The sequence below is a fragment of the Gastrolobium bilobum genome, unplaced genomic scaffold, assembly GCF_033153095.1.
Source record: "Gastrolobium bilobum isolate Gb01-03AN ecotype WA unplaced genomic scaffold, APGP_CSIRO_Gbil_v1 utg4445, whole genome shotgun sequence".
NCBI classification, from domain to species: domain Eukaryota; kingdom Viridiplantae; phylum Streptophyta; class Magnoliopsida; order Fabales; family Fabaceae; genus Gastrolobium; species Gastrolobium bilobum.
This window is the reverse complement of record NW_026895940.1, coordinates 13,091-32,544: the sequence shown is the minus strand read 5'-3', so window position 1 is coordinate 32,544 and position 19,454 is coordinate 13,091. Positions and strand designations below refer to the sequence as shown.

Here is a 19,454-nt window from a genome sequence, read left to right as displayed (position 1 = left end):
AACACAGTTCTTGGACAACCAATCCATGCCAAGGATGATCTCCAAATTAGCCATCGGCAATCCTATCAGATCTACCGAGAAGTCAAGGCCATCCCACTGAAACACGACATCTCAATGTACAGTTAAGGTATCACACTTTTCTCCAGTGGCGGTAGTCACTCGCAACGGTGGAGAAAGCATAGCACTGGGCAACTCAAGCCCCACAACAATCGGGGTTGCAATAAAAGAATGCTTAGCCCCGGAATCAAACAAAGCATCAACAGAAATTCCACCAATGGAAACAGTACCTCTAACAAGGTTCGGAGCCCGGTTCGACTGCTGACGGTCCAAGGAATACACACGACCGGTAGCAGGTGGCACTGTAGGTGCCGCTATAGGTGGAAGGGGAACCATCTGAAGTGGAATAGCCTAAATCGCTGCAGCTCTCGCCGTCGACGACGGACAATCTATGGAAAAGTGGCACTCCTTGCCACACTGGAAACATATAAGTTGGCTGATAGCACACGGCCCCACATGAAGTTTCCCACATCCTGAGCATCTGGGAGCAGGAGGTCTCGCTGTACTCCCCTGAGTGGAATTCCTCTTAAACTGATTTGGCGCTTGCCTAGCCGCCAACTGCTTTCCTTTACCTTTCGGACCAAACTTCCTATCCCTCCAGGAAGTGGAACTACCTATTCCCTTCACATCAGCAATCTTAGCCCTCTTGGCCTTACTCACAACGCATACCTCCTCAATGTCCCGACACTGCTGAATCAAAGTGTTGAAATCTCCGGATGCAGCTCCAGCAATGCGAGCATCAATCTCCCTATTAAGTCCCCTGCGAAACTCCAAAAACATTGGAGTAGGCATGGCGATACGAAAATGTGCAAACTTAGCCAATTCATTGAACTTTGCCAAATACTCGTCCACAGACAACGAGCCTTGCACCAGGTGGTCAAACTCCCCCTGCTTCCTCTTTTGAGCATCATAAGGGAAATACCTCCCAAGAAAACAATCCTCGAATAATGGCCATGTCATCACATGACACTGTATCTCAAAAGCTTGAGAGGTGTTCGTCCACCACTCATGGGCATCGCCCTCCAGCATATACGCCGCAAACATCAATTTTTTGCGGGTCGGTGCACTGCATCACTCAGAAGATCTTATCCATAGCCTGAAGCCATCTTGCAGCAGCAATAGGATCATAAGACCCATCAAAAGAAGGTGGCTTATGCTTGCAGAAAGCATTAAGCCGGCGATCAATCACGTCACGGTCCTCAACAGGCTCAAGATAGGGTTCCATCACCTCAGTAAGGTGAGTTGCACTATCAATATAACTCTGACTTTCGTCCTGAAGACTAGGTGGAGGTGGTGGCGGAGGATACTGGCCAACAGCAGGACCAGCCCTCATCTCCTCCAGCATGACCCTCATCATGGTCATGTTCGCCAGCCGGTTCGCCTCAAGGACATCTTCTGTGGCCTTCCGGTTCGCCTCTCGAACGACGTCCATCATTGCCACGTTGGCCAATCTAGTGGTCTCTTGATCGGCTAGTCTAGCTGCTTGCATCTCAGCTAATGCAGTCAGGACCAGGTCAGGTTGACCCTCAGCAGTCTCGCGGGTTCTCCTTCGTATTACCATGACTCTGCACAAGTTACACACAGTATGAGTTGATCAGGCCCACGCAATGTGGTCACATATGCATCATCATAGCAAAATCGAATAGAGCAAACACACAAGACAAGACACAACAAAACATCCTAAGTTATTGCAATACATACAGGCCTTTTTCCAAGAAAGTGCTTTGATACCATAAAATATAACACCCCGTGTATACCCGGTTTGTTAACATGTCATCGTATTAAGCTACGCTTAATTTAAAAATGCGGAATATCTTTTTCTTTTCAATTATGACGTCAGTATCCATTACCAACTTGATTACTTAATCATTTTCAAAACATAGCCTGTATGTAAAATGCAATAAAACATCTAACTAAAATACCTCATAAATATATAATAAATATGTCTCGAGTCACGGAACTACAACACGTAGACCAGACAATATCTTGAAAGTTCATACAACTCAACTACAACATACTAACATCAATGTGGCATGGACAAACCCCATGCTCACCAAATAAGGCAACAAAGCCCAACAGCGTCTCAACTCAATAATCATCAAAAGTAAAGTAAACATAAATAGCATCCAGTATCCAGTCATGTCAACATACAGCATATATCAATCAACTAAGCTCCGACCTCCTGCCGTTAGAGATCTCAACCCCTGGATTAGCTGAACCTGAAATAAGCGCCCCAAACGTGGGGTGAGATTTCTAAACAGAAATCTCAGTAAGACAAGGGGTCCTCAAGGATCTTCCACCCCAAGCTCACTTACACGTGCAATATAAGTTCCAAAAGCAGTTTAATAGTATAAGTTCCAAATCAGTGCAATGCAGCAGATAATCATGTCATGTGTGTTATAACTAATCTACTGCCAGAAAAATGCAGGAATACGTCTATTACCTACACAGTACGCGCCCATACCGTACCTGCCTACATGATCACATCTCGTCTAGGCGAACACCACATACATATCATAGGCATTTGCACTTAACAGCTCAACAACATTTCAATAAATAGATACATGAAAACACATCATGCATATAAACCATCCCTCCTAGGACATGATGGAACTAACAATGGTTAAACCGAGGACATGAAAGCTTACCTTGCAAGCTAACTATCCAAGCCAAAAGTTCAACCAAGCTCAAAGTCCACAAACAGCACAATCACAATCTGTTTGGACCAATAATCATATCAATATTCAAACACAACAAGTATATGACATAAAGACAATGTCTTCCTCTTACATTTCATGTCTTTAGGCTTCTCACAAAGCCATAAGCCCTTAATCCCTTAGGTTCTGACTTAGATTACTCATTACAGAAGTTCAACTTAATCAATTTAGGGTCCACAAACCCTAAACACAGTTCTGTATGAACATTACAAACACTGTCTCGAAATTTCCAGAATATCCGGATATATGTCGGGGCCATATCCGGATATCCCATATATTCGGATATGCATATTTGGATATCATATCCGGATATCCATATTGGATATCACGAGACCCCATATCCGGATATCATATCCGGATATTTCGCGACAGAATGCAGTTTCTGCATTTCGCGAGATATCACACCAAAGGTTCGATTTTTAATCCATTAAAACGTCCAAGCATGCATTTTTACTTTCTTTTAAGTTCAAATACAGGTTGGTTACTTGTTTAACTCATTAACATGCCAAGACTCAACCTTTAAGCAATTAAAACTCATGATCAAAGGTTCAACAACTTACCCAAAGCTTAAAACAGCAAAGAATGATGCTCTTGGAGCTCTCAAGTCAGCTCCAAGGTTCTGTCTCACAAGGTACACGAATAAGGTGATCAAAGGTTGGTTCTTTGCACCAAAGATCACTCATTGGAGCTCCCACAACTAAGGAAATGGCTAACACTCTCACAACCAAGGTGGACAACAGCTAAACACCACCAAACAAGGCTACCACTCAGCCAAGAGCAACCCACAACCTCACAAGACTCACTCACACCAAGCTATAATGTTTTGGTGAAGAGGAAAGAAAGAAAGGTGCTCACTTGGTTCACCTAAAATGGAGAGGAGAAGGTGGCAAGGTTGCTGCACACAAAACTCAGAAAATTCCACGTAGAAGAGAGGGTGGCTGACTGTTGGGTGGTTTGCTGATGGTGGAAAAATATAAGTTCTGATGGAGGACGTTCCTCTGTTCTATATTAGCAAAAGAAAATAGATTTGTTCCCCTAATTCCAACCCAAGTGTGCAAGTGCATGCATCAAGTAATAATGGGTGTATTAAGGCCCAGATTATCGTTCCCACGAGGATAGAACTCTAAATTATGTCTTAAACTATTTTATAAAGAATGAAAATGATAAGAAAAGTTAGTGATTTAACTGTCTGGTCAAACGTTCCCTACTGTCTTGACAACGTTCTCAGGAACAATAAGTTCTGTCTGATGGCAAACAATTGCTTGCTGCGTTATACATGTGATCCTTCCTGTTTAAAAGAAGGTGTGATAATAATCATTGGAGATTAGTAGATACAAGATTGAATAAAGTAAAAATAACAAAACAATAATAACTATAATCAAGAGACAACAAGGTGGATGGTTTTTAAAAACAGTTTATCAGAAGGAACAGATTCACTGCTCCATTCTTAAATAGTTATTTTCTCAGCTCAAAACTTAGCACTTTTTGGCTTTGTCCCAGTTTCTTAACTGCCAACTCTGATTCCTCAGCTCATGGACTAGATGACTCACAAGTTTTCATATTCCTATGGCTCCTTCGACTCCAACAGGTACTTAGTACAGAACCTTTTTCTTTAGAGAATGTCCTGGCAGAACCTTCTCTAACAGGTACTACCACACCTTCTTCTTCTGCCAAAGCCTTGGCAAAAGCTTCGTCCCCAGAAGTGTCAAGACGGTTGAGAGGATAAGAAAGAAGGCCTCCCAGATTAATTTGCCTGGGGCCTGATGGCTTTTTCTTTTTCTTAGGGGATTCCAAAAGAATCCCCTTTCCTCTGTCATTTTTCTTTTGTGGCTGAGATTCTTGCTCATCCACTGGTGTTTCTGCAGCAGGTGCTGCTTCTTTTTCTGTTCTCCCATCTCCCTGTTGTTTCCTGGAAGAGGGTTGTGGGATAGATGGTGAAGAGTGAGGAGGTGGTGATGGTGGGGGTGGAACGTCAGAGAATGTAGTGTCTGAACTGCTTGGGGACGTCTCCTTAGCAGCTGGTTTAGATGCTGACGTTCTCCCAGCCTTTAGCCTTTTTGCTAAAGGCTCATTGTCATCACTCTCTTCCTCTTTATCAGAGAGGGTGATGGGCTTTTCAGAGGATGCTCCCTCTGGCCTTTTGCTATTGAAGACTCTCTTCAGCCTTTGACTGGAACGTTCCCCCTTTCTTGGGAGAGCTTTGGCAGGGGATTTCTTCTTGCCCTGTTTGCCTTTAGTAGCAACAGGGGTATCCTTGGTGGGAGGGGGAACAGTTCTTCTTGCTGGTATGTGGGCAGAAGTGGTGGATTTTGAAGGAGTGGTTTTGGAGGTTTTCTTCTGAGGGGCCACAGGGACTTCCTCATCATCATCACTGGTGGCAATGCGTCTGAGGTCTTCAGGAATTGGCTGAGTGGTATCAATGTAAGTGCTCCTTAGATTGCTCCAGGTCTTGCCATTAATGACAGATGCCACCCTTGTTTTGTCGTCCTTGTGGGCCTCTACACCAGCTCTCAAATAAAGCTTTGTAATTAGGCAGGGGAGGCAGACAGTGGTCCTTCTCATCTCCCTCTTCAAGCTGCCATAAATGAGGGATACTACATCAAAATGAGTGTTCTTCATGATGCAGTAGATTTGAACTTGGAGTTCCCACTTGGCAATGGTCTCATGGGTGGATGAAGTGAGGTTGGAATTGGCAAATAATGCCCAAAGTCTGGCTTCGTCCCTCATGCTTCCCTTGCAGAGGGCACCTTTGGTGTAGGTGGGGTTTTTTATGGCTATTGTTTCCAGCAGGTCCCCCATAAATGTGGAGACTTCTTTGCTGTCTATATACTCTTGATATGGACAGTTGGGAATGGTGGGCAAGTAGAGTACCTCCTTGATAGCAGTGAGGGAGAATGACACTTGCTTTCCCCTCACTATGACCACATCAGTGGAGTCATCTAGAGGCAGCCTCCTTGTCTGGTAGAGAAACTCTCTCACCATGGAGACATTCATCTCTCTTTCATCAGTGGCAAAACGAAGCCACTGGAGCCTGATCAAGGCTTTCCTTACGAATGGAGGTAGAACAATTTTGTCCTCCTGCAGGGATATATTTCTTTCTGGGTACAGATGGATGGTGGGTTCAGTGAGCTCAGGTTCCTGTCCACGGCTGGCCACATGAGTCACTGTTACTGAGAGTTTGGTCATCTTTAGCAGAAAGGAGGTTAGGGTACAATGCAGAAGGAGGACAAAAGAATCTGAGTTAAATGGAAGTAGTAAAACTTGAAGGAAGGAAGAGATGAGTTTAAATAGACAATGGAGGAGAGAAAATGGAGAGTCTTTTGGGACGTGGAGGTTAAGGAAAAGAGGTGGAGTGGGTAGTGGAATGGGGACGTTACAGAACGAGTGGGCAGAAGTTAATGGTTTGTAACTGATGATGATGAGTGTGAGAAGATGGAACGGTTTAGGTCAGAATACGTGGGAGAGAGGGAAAAGAAGTTTCGTTGTCTTAATGGGGGAGGAGACAGTTGCTTTTTCAGTGCATGTTTTCAAGATTTGCAATAAGTGCAAATTTGATATGGCTACGTACCTTGTGAGTGACTCAGCAGGGACAGGTGTCCCAGTCACTTTTATCTCTTAACCCAGGGAACGTTCCCTTTGTCTTTTCTTAAATAAATAATAAAAATGCAATCGAGATGCTAATTACTTGAATATAAATCTATCCTAATAATGAGAAAAGAGAACGTAAAGCATAACTACTTACTTATTTACTACTATTTATAACAATTTTGAAATATATATAAGAAATTTTAATTTTTTTTAACTTCGGATTGTGTGGTTAGTGAACCACCCCAAAACTACGTTCCTAGAACGGAACGTACCTTATTTGGACATTGGAGTGGAACATCAGACGTTCCCTCCTTTTGGGAGCTGTATGGTTAAGAGTAACCACCCCAAAACTTTGCTCTTTGTCAAAGGGCAAAGGTATCCACTGGGTTGCCTCCCAGTCAGCGCTTAGTTTAATGTCTTTAGCTAGACATGATACTTACCTTTCAGTTAGATTCAGAAGTGGCTGAGGGAACTTCAGTGTCCCCTGGTAGTGATCCTGGTGTTCTGGTTTTGAGACTGGCAGCAATCTGTCCGAGATGAGGCTCAATGTTCCTGACCACTGCATCATTCCTGGTGACATATTCCTTGACATAGTTTTCCAGGGTGTTGATGCGTTGGTCATCTCTGTGGAACGGAACATAATTGTTTCTCCTTTGTTGTTCAAACGTTCCACTGTTGCTGCCTTGCTGGCACTGCTGCTGAGTGTTGAATGGTCTGTGGTTCATGGGTGGCCTCCATTGGGGATTATGGTTCTGATCTTTGGTGATAGTTCCTCCAGGATTTGAATTGGTGTTGCGTCCTGCTTGTTGATTGTCTCTAGTGAAGTTCCTGTTGCCAAAGTTTTCTGCATAACACACCAATGCAGTAGATGGGCATTCTGTTGAGTCATGCAGGTCACCACAGGCTGAACATGGTTCACTTTCAGTTGCTGTGAGTTGTAAGACTTTCATCCTTGATGCTTCTTGATCATCTTTCAGGTTCTTCACCTCATTTATGAGTGAGGCTAGCCAGGCTTTCATGGCAGTTTGTTTGTCTAGTTATAGCATGCCAGGCTTCCTTAATGGGCTCACCCTGTCTATTGGCCACTGGAGACATCTTTCAGCAGTGCCTTCTACAATTTCATATCTGGATTCAAGCGTTCCTGTAAAAAAATTTCCTTTTGCAGCAAAATCTAAATGTGACTGAGAAGTATGGTCAAGTCCCTTATAAAAAGATTGTAATACTCCCTAACTCTCTATCCCATGGTTTGTATATTTTCTGATGATGTCCTTGTATCTCTCCCACGCTTCATAGAGATTTTCTCCATAAAACATCCTGAAGTTAGAGATTTCTGCTCTTACATCAGCTTGTCGAGACATAGGGAGAAATCTCTCTATGAACTTGTTAGAGAGTTCCTCCCATGAGTGTATTGATCTAGGGGTGAGAGTTTTCATCCATGTTTTTGCTTTTAAGCCCAAGGAGTGAGGGAACAACCTCATTCTCATGCTTTCCTCTGTCACACCCTCAGCTTTAAAATTATCACAGATATCTTGAAAGGTTATGAGGTGTGTGTAAGGATCTTCTGTAGGGAGTCAATTGAAGACTCCAGCTTCCCTAATCATGTGAAACATGATAGGTTTAAGTTCAAAATTAGGTGCTACAGGAGGGAGGATTACTCCCCTATCTGGTCTGTTCCTGGAAGGAGCAGCCAAATTCCTGAAATTTTGTTCAGGAGGAATTTCTTCATTATTATTGTGATCAGCCATATTTTCAAAAATATTTTCCCTGAGGTTTCTTCTTCTTCTGTGAAGGGTATGTTTTGGCTCAGGATCAAAGAGAAACTCAGGTATTTCAATGGAGTGGTCAGAGTTTGTTTCAGACTCTTCACTCATAAACCATAAACACAAGTTCTATATACAGCAAATTCAGTAACAAGAAAATGAAAATGAAATATAAAGAGTATGTTGTACTAAAAACAGTAATAAAAATAAAATTTAGTGTTTCTATCCCCAGCAACGGCGCCAAAAACTTGTTGGGTGGTTTGCTGATGGTGGAAAAATATAAGTTCTGATGGGGGACGTTCCTCTGTTCTATATTAGCAACAGAAAACAGATTTGTTCCCCTACTTCCAACCAAAGTGCGCAAGTGCACGCATCAAGTAATAATGGGTATATTAAGGCCAATTATTACATAATTACGTATTTTAGTGCATTATTACAATCTACCTAAATCTTCAATTAATTACATAACTTAGAATCACATGCAAGGCTCACTTAGGTAACTTAGATTAATTTAACTCATTGAAGCCATATTTATGATTATTATAATTTACTAAGGGTTCCCCTAAGCCCACTTAGCTTAAATATCACTTTTACGGTTTTCCCAAAACTGTACATGCTTTTGTTTTCTAGTCACTGAACGCAACTCACTTGTTATAAAATTATCATCTTTTAGTATGTTAATCTAGACTCAATTACCTTTCCAACAAGGTATCACATGCCTCATTCAGAGTTTCCTAGCTCCGGTTATCACCATTTGAAATTGGACAAGTAAAGCTGTTTGCCAACTCCGAACAGGGCCCTAAACATCCTTTACCATTTCTACAATCATGGAAAATATACTAAACCAATTGCTCTCAAATTTGTATTTAGACAACTAGACACCTTTATCTTTAATTTGACATATTATGAGCCTAATTTTAGTAAGTACAGAGGGAGAAACAATTCATGGAAGTTGCAGCCATGTACAGTCCCTGCACATGACCTCCCAGTGCAGTCCTCACTCAAACAAATATACAGAATTGAATACGTCTTTAATTGATACCAAATTTTGACACCACATAGCTAACATATCAAGCTTCAATTTGATATAAGGAACATCCCTATATGACCTCTGTGGAGGGAGATATGCTCTCCCCAATTTCTCCTAAAAACTGGTTACTTAGCCTTAAATGTGTTTACTTAACAAACCTTAATTACTTTTGATTATAAATCCTAATTCACCTTAATTCTTGGATTTTTCTATTTTTAAGTCACATTATGAAATCTCCGTAGTCCCATTATGTCATGATACTTAAATTTTACTAATTACTTAATTAGTGTACCTAAACCCTACTTTAGTTCAATTTTAGAGTTAAATCCTTAATTACTTTTGTTAATTAATCCCTACCCTTAATTAATCCCCTAATTCATCATCTCCTTAATTTTAACATAATTAAACCCTTAATACTTTATGGGGAAGATTTGATGAGCTATTTTAATTAGGGTTTTTAGCTATTATTAATCATGATTAGTGAGTTTTACTTAGAGTTAACCCACTCAGTTAATCTTTCTAATCATTTTTCCACACTTAACAACTTAATCACATTTTTTTGTCATCAAACCCTATCCTTACATGATATGGTTGAAATGTTCATGGTCCATTTTAGGGTTCATAATCATCTTTTTACATGAACATTACTCAAAGGTCCAAAGGTGGCACCTTTAGTCATCCAATCCATCATTCCATGGTTCTACACACACACACACACACACACACACACACACACACACACACACACACACACACACTTAAGAATCATCATCAAACCATGACATTATTTTTTTTTAAACAATATTCCTTCATTTTTTTTAAACAATATTCCTTCATGACACATCAAAACCGTGGAACATAAGGCATAAAAGGGAAGACTTTTGAGTTATTTTGCTCCATGGAAGCTTACATCTTCAAGGTTCCTTCTTTAGCTCAAGGCTCCACATTTTTCCACCAAGAACCCTCCTTCCAAGAACAAACCTTTATGAACATGCTCATGAGTTAGAGCTCAAGAACACAAGAAGAAAATATGAGGTTTTTCATGAAAAAAATCAAGAGAACTTACCCAAAATCAAAGGAACTAAGTGAACGAGTATGGTTCTTCAAGAGAGTTTAAAAACACAATTCCATGGCCATCTTTCTTCACCAAACCATGGCTGTCCAAGAAGCTAAGGCTACGAAATTTTGGCTCCACACCATAAAAATGGTATGGTGGTGAAGAGGAGAGTGAGAGGAACAACTTTGATGAAGGAGGTTTTGTGTTTTGGAGAGGTTTAGGTGATGGGATCTTAGAGAGAAGTGAGAGAGTTTTTAAAATTTGAAATTTAGAGAGAGAGGGAGGTGAGGGGCGCTGGTTTTTGGTAAGCTAAGGGGAAGGTAGTACCCTAATGTGGGGGTGCCATGTTACTTAAGTGACATTCGTCCTTTAGTGATACCCGGTGTAATTTTTAACTGATCCGTCATCAAATTTTTTACCCGAAAACCTCCAAGACTCTAACTTTAAGTACTTAATATTAATTTTTTACCGGTGTTCTTAGCTGTACCTGAATTTCATAATCTTCTTAACTTTAACATTTTGGTCTAATTATGACTTGTTAGGCATATATTGGTCTTTATTTCCATTTTCTCATCTTTTTCCTGTTTCGGGATTCTACCGGCTGCTGCTACAATAGTACAAAATACCCGGCAGAAGTGACTTTTCAAAAATACCCCAATATGGGTATCAATCTTCATCAAATCATATCTTAACCTCATTCATAATGTTTATATCATTAGATTAGCTCTCTAATTATAAGTTTCTAACTTTTAGCTATTCTACTGACTGTTATTACGTCAGCAGCAAATTTAATAGATGAAAATTCATCTGTGCATAATACCCTCAATATGGGTATCAAAATTCATAGAATTTCATCCTCATTCCATTTATGACCATAAGGTCCTCATTATAACCCTCTAATTTAAAAATTACATAATTAGGGTTATTATATTCACCACACCTTTTAAAAAGATTTTGTCCTCAAAATCGGATCATACCTGATATCAAACTTGGGATATCGCTGGAGAATATCATCCTCTCGCTCCCATGTGGCATCCTTAGGTGCCAATCCTTCCCATTGAATCTTGATCATTGGAATGACTCTATTTCGAAGCTGTTTCCCATCTCGAGCAAGGACCTTAGAAGGTCTAACAACGAACTTCAAATCCTTCTTAACCTCTATGTCATCAGGCTGTACAATGTGTGAATCATTAGATTTATATTTGCGGAGCTGACTCACATCGAAGACGTCATGCAGATTTGCCAAGTTGGGAGGTAGAACAAGTTGATACGCCACCGGTCCGACCCTCTTGATTATCTGGTAGGGCCCAATGAACCGTGGACTCAACTCCCTCACTCCCAAGGCACGCCCAACACCTGTAGTGGGTGATAATCGAATGAATACATGATCCCCTTCAGAGAACTCAAGGGGTCTGTGCTTGGCATCGTAGTAACTCTTCTGACGGCTTTGGGCTTTCTTCAGCCTATCTCTGATCATCCCAATATGCTCTGTGGTCTCTTGGACCAAGTCTGGCTCCATTAACTGTCTCTCTCCAACCTCCGTCCAACAAGTAGGTGCTCTACACCTACGGCCGTACAAGGCCTCATAAGGAGCCATGCCCAAACTGGCATGATAACTATTGTTGTAGGAGAACTCAACCAGTGGCAGGTACTTGTCCCAAGCATTATCCTGCTCTAACACACATGCTCTCAACATGTCCTCTAGTGTCTGAATGGTCCTCTCGGTCTGACCATCTGTTTGCGGGTGATATGCAGTACTCAATCTCAATTGAGTACCAAAGGCCACATGCAATGCTTCCTAGAAGCGTGAAGTAAACTTCGGATCTCGATCACTGACTATGCTTTCGGGAATGCCATGAAGCTTCACAATCTCTCTGACATATAGTGTGGCTAGCTGCTCTGTGGAGAAATTCATCTTGACTGGAATGAAATGGGCGAATTCAGTCAACCTATCAACCACAACCCATATGGAATCAAATCCAGCCTGGCTTCTTAGTAATCCAACAACAAAGTCCAAGGATATACTCATCCACTTCCACTCTGGAATATCTAATGGCTGTAACAAGCCAGAAGGCTTCTGATGCTCAATTTTTACCTTCTGACAAATAAGGCACTTGTTCACAAACTGGGCAATGTCTTTCTTCATCCCAGACCACCAAAAATTCCGCTTCAAATCTTGATACATCTTGGTTGCACCTGGGTGGATGATGTACTTACCATATGGCCCTCTGTCAACACTTCTTCTACCATTGGCCCCTTTGGAACAATGAATCGATCTTTGTAGTATTTCACATTAGAAGCATCAGTAAACACAAAATCATGCTCTTTCATCATTTGGATCCCTTCATCAAGCACTTGGGCCGCTTTAACTTTTTCCATTAATGAGTTTTGGACTTCAACCGTAGTCATGAAATATGAAGTCTCAAGTGGAGTAACGGAAACTCTCAAATCCCTGAACTCCTCAATTAGGTCATACTCTGCAATCATCATGCTAGCCACACTCGTGGTCTTTCTGCTCAAAGCATCAGCCACAACATTCTCCTTTCCCGGGTGATACTGAAGGTCAAACTCATAATCCTTCAGAAATTCCATCCATCTCCTTTGCCTCATATTAAGCTCCTTTTGATCAAATAGGTACTTCAAGCTCTTGTGGTCACTAAAAACTGTGAAGGTCGCACCGTACAAGAAGTGTCTCCATATTTTCAATGCAAAAACCACAGCCGCTAACTCAAGATCATAAGTAGGGTAGTTCTCCTCATGTGGTCTCAACTGTCTAGAAGCATAGGACACTACCTTTCGCTCCTGCATCAACACGCACCCTAATCCACACTTGGATGCATCACAATAAATCTCAAATCTCTTTTTCGGAACAGGAAGAATCAAAATCGGTGCGGTAGTCAACTTGTCTTTCAATTCTTGAAAGCTCATATCACACCCAAGGGTCCAAGCAAATGGCACCCTCTTTCGGGTCAACCTAGTCAACGACAAGGCGATTCTGGAGAATCCATTGATAAACCGCCTGTAGTATCCGGCTAAACCCAGAAAACTTTGGATTTCAGTAACATTCTTGGGTCTCTCCCAATCCAACATCGCTTCTATTTTACTCGGATCAACAGCCACTCCTGCAGATGAAATGACGTGTCCAAGAAACTATATCTCATGCAACCAGAATTCACACTTGGATGGTTTAGCATATAACTGATGCTCCCTTAAAATCTGTAGGATTATCTTCAAATGCTCTGCATGTTCTTCCTTACTCTTAGAGTAGATCAAAATATCATCAATGAATACCACAACAAATTGATCTAAATGTGGTTTGAAAATCTGGTTCATATAACTCATGAACACGGCCGAGGCATTAGTAAGCCCAAATGGGATCACTAGATACTCATAGTGCCCATATCTGGATCGGAAAGCCGTCTTCAGAATATCCTCGGCCTTTACCCGGATCTGGTGATATCCGGAACGAAGATCAATCTTCGAAAACATAGAAGCACCTCTGGGTTGATCCAACAAATCATCAATGCGTGGTAGAGGATACTTGTTCTTTACTGTCACCTTGTTCAACTGTCGATAATCAGTGCGCAATCTCATAGTCCCATCCTTCTTCTTCACAAAGATCACCGGTGCACCTCAAGGAGATACACTCGATCTGATAAAGTTCTTACGGGATAATTCTTCTAATTGTTTCTTTAGCTCTGCTAGCTCCACTGGTGACATCCTGTATGAAGCCAATGAGATAGGCCCCACACCAGGTACTAAGTCGATGGATAATTCAATCTCCCTCTCAGGTGGAAAATGGGGAATTTCTTTCGAAAATACATCTTCAGACTCGCACACAACCGAAATATTAGCAGTAGGTTCATTGGAGTCTCCTACGAGTCCTCACAGGATAATGTATCCTGCATCTCCCTCATCTAGAGCCTTATTTAACTGCGGTGCCGTCAAGTACAAATTGTCCGGCTTCTCTCCATTTGCAGAAAAGAAAATCCTCCTGCTACAACAGTCGAGCATCACACCATACCGAACTAGCCAATCCATACCCAATATAATATGTAGATTCCTGCCCTCAAGCACAATCAAATCCTCCATATACTCTTCTTGCTCATATATGAATCTGACTTCTTTGCACTTCAAAGAAGTAGAAACAATGTCTCCGGTGGCAGTCTTCACTACCATGGGAGGTGTGAACTCAAGAATGGGTAAATGTAATCCATTAGCAACAAATTCCGATATGATTGAGTGGGTAGCTCCGGAATCAAACATGGCATCAAACGCATATCCTTTGATAAGAATAGTACCTCTAATAAGGTTTGGAGACCTCTATGCCTCCTGCTGTGTCACTGGATATACCCTGGAACTAGTGGGCACCATAGGCTCTTCTATGGCTCTCTGAGTAGGCACAGACTGAATCAGGATCGCCTGAATAGCTGCAACTTGCTCCGTCTTCTTGGGGCACTCTCTGGAATAATGTCTTGCCTGACCACAACTGAAGCAAACATTCTGCCCCAGTCTACAAACACCTGTATGTATCTTCCCACACTTGGCACAAGTAGGGATCTTCCTTGTACCAGACATGCTGCTTCCATTCTTTACGAAGAGAGTCTTCTTAAACTTGGTGTTATATTCTGCTTGCAAACTTTTGCCCTTACCCTTCCAGGGCGTAGTCCTCCCATTTAAGCTCTTTCCTGCTGCTTTCTTTCCCCTAGTATGATAGTACTCCTGAATATTCTGGCACTGCTTGATCAGCTCCACAATGACCAGCCAGCTTCTCTGCTATCATATCATTGAGGCCCTTCTTGAATCGAAAGGCCTTGTCTTCTGGAGTGAGGGGAGCTCTACCGTAACAAGAATATTTTGCCAAGCGGTTAAACTGGCTCAGATATTCATCCACAGTCATGCCTCCCTGCCGGAGGTCTTCAAACTTACTCTTCTTCTTTTCCCTAGCTTCTTCAGGGAAGTACTTATGCAGAAAATGCCTCTCAAATAACGGTCAAGTAATAGCATAACCTTGGCACTCCAATGGGTGCCTGACATTGCTCCACCAGTTTGCTGCATTTCTTTGTAACATGTACATAGCATACAAAAGCTTCGTCTCGACATCGCATTCCATGACCTGAAAAATGCGCTCCATTTCCTAGAGCCACTTCAATGCTACTATGGGGTCTCTTCCACCTTTGTAGTGAGTTGGGGAATGCTGCTTCCTGAAAGCGTTCAGCATACCCTTTGTAACACCCTCCCTTGTATGCATCCAAGAGAGTTGTTTGCTAAGCGGAATTAGAGTTTTTTGACATCATTACTTTGATACTGAAAAATCATTTAGATGTTGCTAATTAAAACTTATAATTGAAATCGAGCCACTTACAAAAATCAGAGTGCACTTTTCCAAATTTCTTGATTTGTTGAAAATATTAAATTTCCTGGCAGACGTTGCTGTCTTGAAAAATTCGTATAAAATCTAGTTCAACGATCCACAAAAATATTCTTTGTAATATAGAAACTAGACATCTGGGGCTTCGTGTACATATAAATTATACGCGAATCGGAGGTGAATAGCCCCACGAAACAGAACTCGTAAGGTACTCGAAAATTCGTTGTATTTTTTCCAAAACCTCCTGACTTGTAAAAATCATAATAATTCAGAATTACAAGCATTGAACATAATCTTTATATAATCTGAAATTACACAACTGGGGCTTTACGTACATATGAATTATACCTCATTCGGAGGTCTGTAGCCCCACTAAATATAACTTGCAAAGTGCTCACAAAACGGTTTATAAAACTGCATTCAAAACCTTAAGAAATAGTTTTCGCAAAACGTTTTCAGAATTTTACTCAAAGCACTAACTGATCATAAAAGTCTCAAAACAACAGTAAAATCATAGTGGCAACAGTAATCCAAACTTCTCAAAATAGTAAAGTCATCCATTAAGTAAAACAGTGACAGCAGCAAGTTCAAACAACAGCAATTACAGTAAAACTTCATATAATCAGGTCCTCATATGCTCTTCTTTCCTCCTGCCATTTTGTAAAAATAGCAGCCCCAGAGGGGTGAGAAAAATCCCAGTAGTGTGATAGCCAAACCAATAATGCAACAGTGTTATACTAGGCACAAAATTATAAAGCAGTCGCATTAACATTTAAAATTCCATACAGCTGTTAATCATCATCATCTTATTGCGTAGATAACGCCATGGTCATGTATATTCATCATAGTCATCTTAGTGCGTATATAACGCCATCATTGCACTCATAGCACCGTCGTGCGCGCACCATCACAGTGGATATTCCATAATGGCTCCAACTTTGGTGAATTCCAACTGTGGACCTATGCGGACGGAAGCCAAGTGTCCCATACCCTGGTACCGAAGGGATGCCTATATGATGCGTGCTCAATCGTATGCATATTTATATAAATATCCTAGTCCATGAATAGCATGAAATTCGTGCATGTATGCCATGATATGCTTCACACACAAACAAGAAACAAATGAATTATGAGATGTATATGCATGACTAGATCATCATCATAATAGCATATCTTTCTTGTACTTTCCGTACCAAGCTGCCACATCACAATTACTTCTCTTTCATGATTTTCCATCTTGTCACATTCATAGGCAGCATATATATATATATATATATATATATATATATATATATAGCATATAACAGCACATTAATCCAAGGCACATGTGAGCAATAATTCACAATTCTATACACTAGCTAATAGTCACATTAGGTAATACCACCAAACACTTACCTTGTGTCCACGCAATAATCAACGGCACCAAAACCAGCCCACACTTTAATAATTATGCGCACCTAATCAATGGTACAATAAGTCAGAGTTTTATTCCTAATATCTCTTATTTATAAGAAATTCCCATGCCTTTTTATTCTTGCGTTTCATTTGATTTATCATGCTTCTTGTGATCACCAATTTCTGCCTTCCCATTAATTAATAACATATTTCTATAGCAAAATCCTGAGTCCCCAACACATACCAATTCGGTTTTTCAAGTTCATATAATAAACACATTTTCTGCCATAGAGTTAATTTACTAGTTGTCCTTAATTGAAAGAAAATCCAAATTACTTACACATGCATGTGAATTCGGTTTTAACATGCTTTCTCACTTAGATTCAATTTCTGACTTGGTTTGGCTTTACCAATCGTTAACAAAATTTACCACTTCTTAAGCATACAATTTCGGCTTTGGCTAATAATTAAGAATTCCTAATTAGACATTCCTCTACCCTTTCTACAAGTCCTAAGGTGTACTAGGGGAAACCCAAAAACAAGCTGTGACCGTTCATCAAAACATATGCTAGGCCTAATTAATTTTCTGACTTCACTCTGCTTAATCAATTTGTCAACAACAATTAAAATCCAAGATTTAATTAGCATACATGTTCGGTTCTGCTCACTAATTAGGTGTCACTCATTTATAATATAAATATCCATGTTGACAAGGTTTAGAGGGTGTCATTGAAGCACACAGCATGCAGTCTCTATAGTTTATTTATCATATGCAAGTTAAACAAAACATTAATCTATAAACAGTCCTACCATTTCTGCTACGTTCCAGGCCCCAAAATCACTTCTTAAAACATGCATACACCAAAATTACATTCTGCAAATTTAGTAACAGGTAACAACGAAATCCCAAGGGAAAGTACTCCAACAGGTTCAGTATTTTATTTACATACTCAATCCCCCTAATTGCTAACAACTAAGGATTTTCTAGGATTCACAACACACACACACACATTCGGTTTTAGACATCACATGGTTGCTTATTATTTTTCCTTTTACCAAAATTCTGCTCACAACATTAAGGCATTAAAGATTAATATTTTAGCCCACTGTCTTCAGTTTTCCTACACATGCACGGTTAGGTGTTTTGTCTATTTCAAAGAGGCAGCTCCTAAACTTTAGATGAGTCCCTATTCATGACACTTTGCTATTAATACTTGCATACTTTGGTTCAGTGTACGGTCCAAGGAGCAGAAACAAGGGCAGATGAGACAATAAACTACTCCTCCTAAATCCTACATGCAAACCGAAATAAGGAGTAATGTAACAGTCTTTTGTTGGTACCTTATCGTATACACCCCACAACCCCAAATTTGACAACGCCATCCTATGCCTTCCAACGTCCCAAGAGGTCGAGTTTATCTCCACGAGTGAGGGTCTTCAGCCGAACCCAAGAGGGGCAGTGAGGTCATGAGCAGAATTTGGATTCCCAATCTGCCAGCAAGGAGGTCCCCTTCTAAACGAAGAGAGTAACAGCGAATCAAGAAAATGGAGGGCACAAAGTCTCCTCTGGTTGCAGCTTGGTCGAGTAAGACAGGGAAGGGAACAGAAGTTTTGATGTTGAGTTCTCTCTTAGGGAAAGCTCACGGTTTGTGGAGCGGTAAATGGAAGGAAAAATGGTGATTCTGAATAGGAAGGTTAGCAGTCAGCCTTGAGGCTTCTTTTCACAGCGCATGAGGAGAAGGAAAGAGTGATACAGTTAGCTCACAATCTGTACAAAAGTTCAGCAAGGAAAACAAATCTTAGACTTTGGTATCTTCCCCCCAATGGTGCGCACAACAGAGAAAATAAGAAAGTGAGATTCTTGGCCAGTAGCGTTACATGCAAAACTGAATACTCCTTCCTTATTGGCCAATTGTAAAACAAGGCTGCTTGGATTTAGATAAGATAAAAAAAACAAATCAGAATTCCCCACTCACCCTAGGCGCACTAGTGGTGGAGAATTGAGATGGGTAGATGTTGCCATTTGGTTGATTCTGGGCCAATCACCAACTACCATGTAGATTTCTTATAATAAGTAAGGGTCATCTAAGTTAGGAAAAATTGAGATGATTACGAGCCCCTTTCAATAGCCCTTGGGCCGAGGCCCTTAATGGGAAAATGAGTTCAAAATATACAAGTCCAATTGTTCTCTCATTTAGGAATTGACCCATGCCTTATAAATTTTTATGTATCCTCAAATTATTTACTAAAGGTTTATTCTTTGTAATAAAATTACTCACATACTTTTAGTAAGTACCCATATAATACTAAGTAGTATCATACTTTCTATATGCTATAATTAATTTATTCCTATACTTATAACTAGAATTTCACATGCCCAAAATAGGTACTCACCTTCCATGGTCAACCAAAAATTTTCCTTAATTTAATTTAACTCCATCCTAAAGCAATTCAGTTATATAATCCGAAGGCAAGTACT

At 40.7% G+C, this 19,454-nt stretch overlaps 1 long non-coding RNA gene across 1 annotated transcript; it reads right to left on the bottom strand.

Moving 5' to 3' along the window:
* Nucleotides 1-1,983: 1,983 nt before the first annotated feature.
* On the bottom strand, nucleotides 1,984-18,842 carry LOC133296892 (uncharacterized). The gene is made up of 3 exons (XR_009749570.1): nucleotides 18,317-18,842; nucleotides 16,976-17,037; nucleotides 1,984-2,276 (listed from the first exon to the last, which is right to left on the bottom strand). It is a non-coding gene; the product is annotated as an uncharacterized LOC133296892 (long non-coding RNA).
* Between the last annotated feature and the right edge of the window lie 612 nt (nucleotides 18,843-19,454).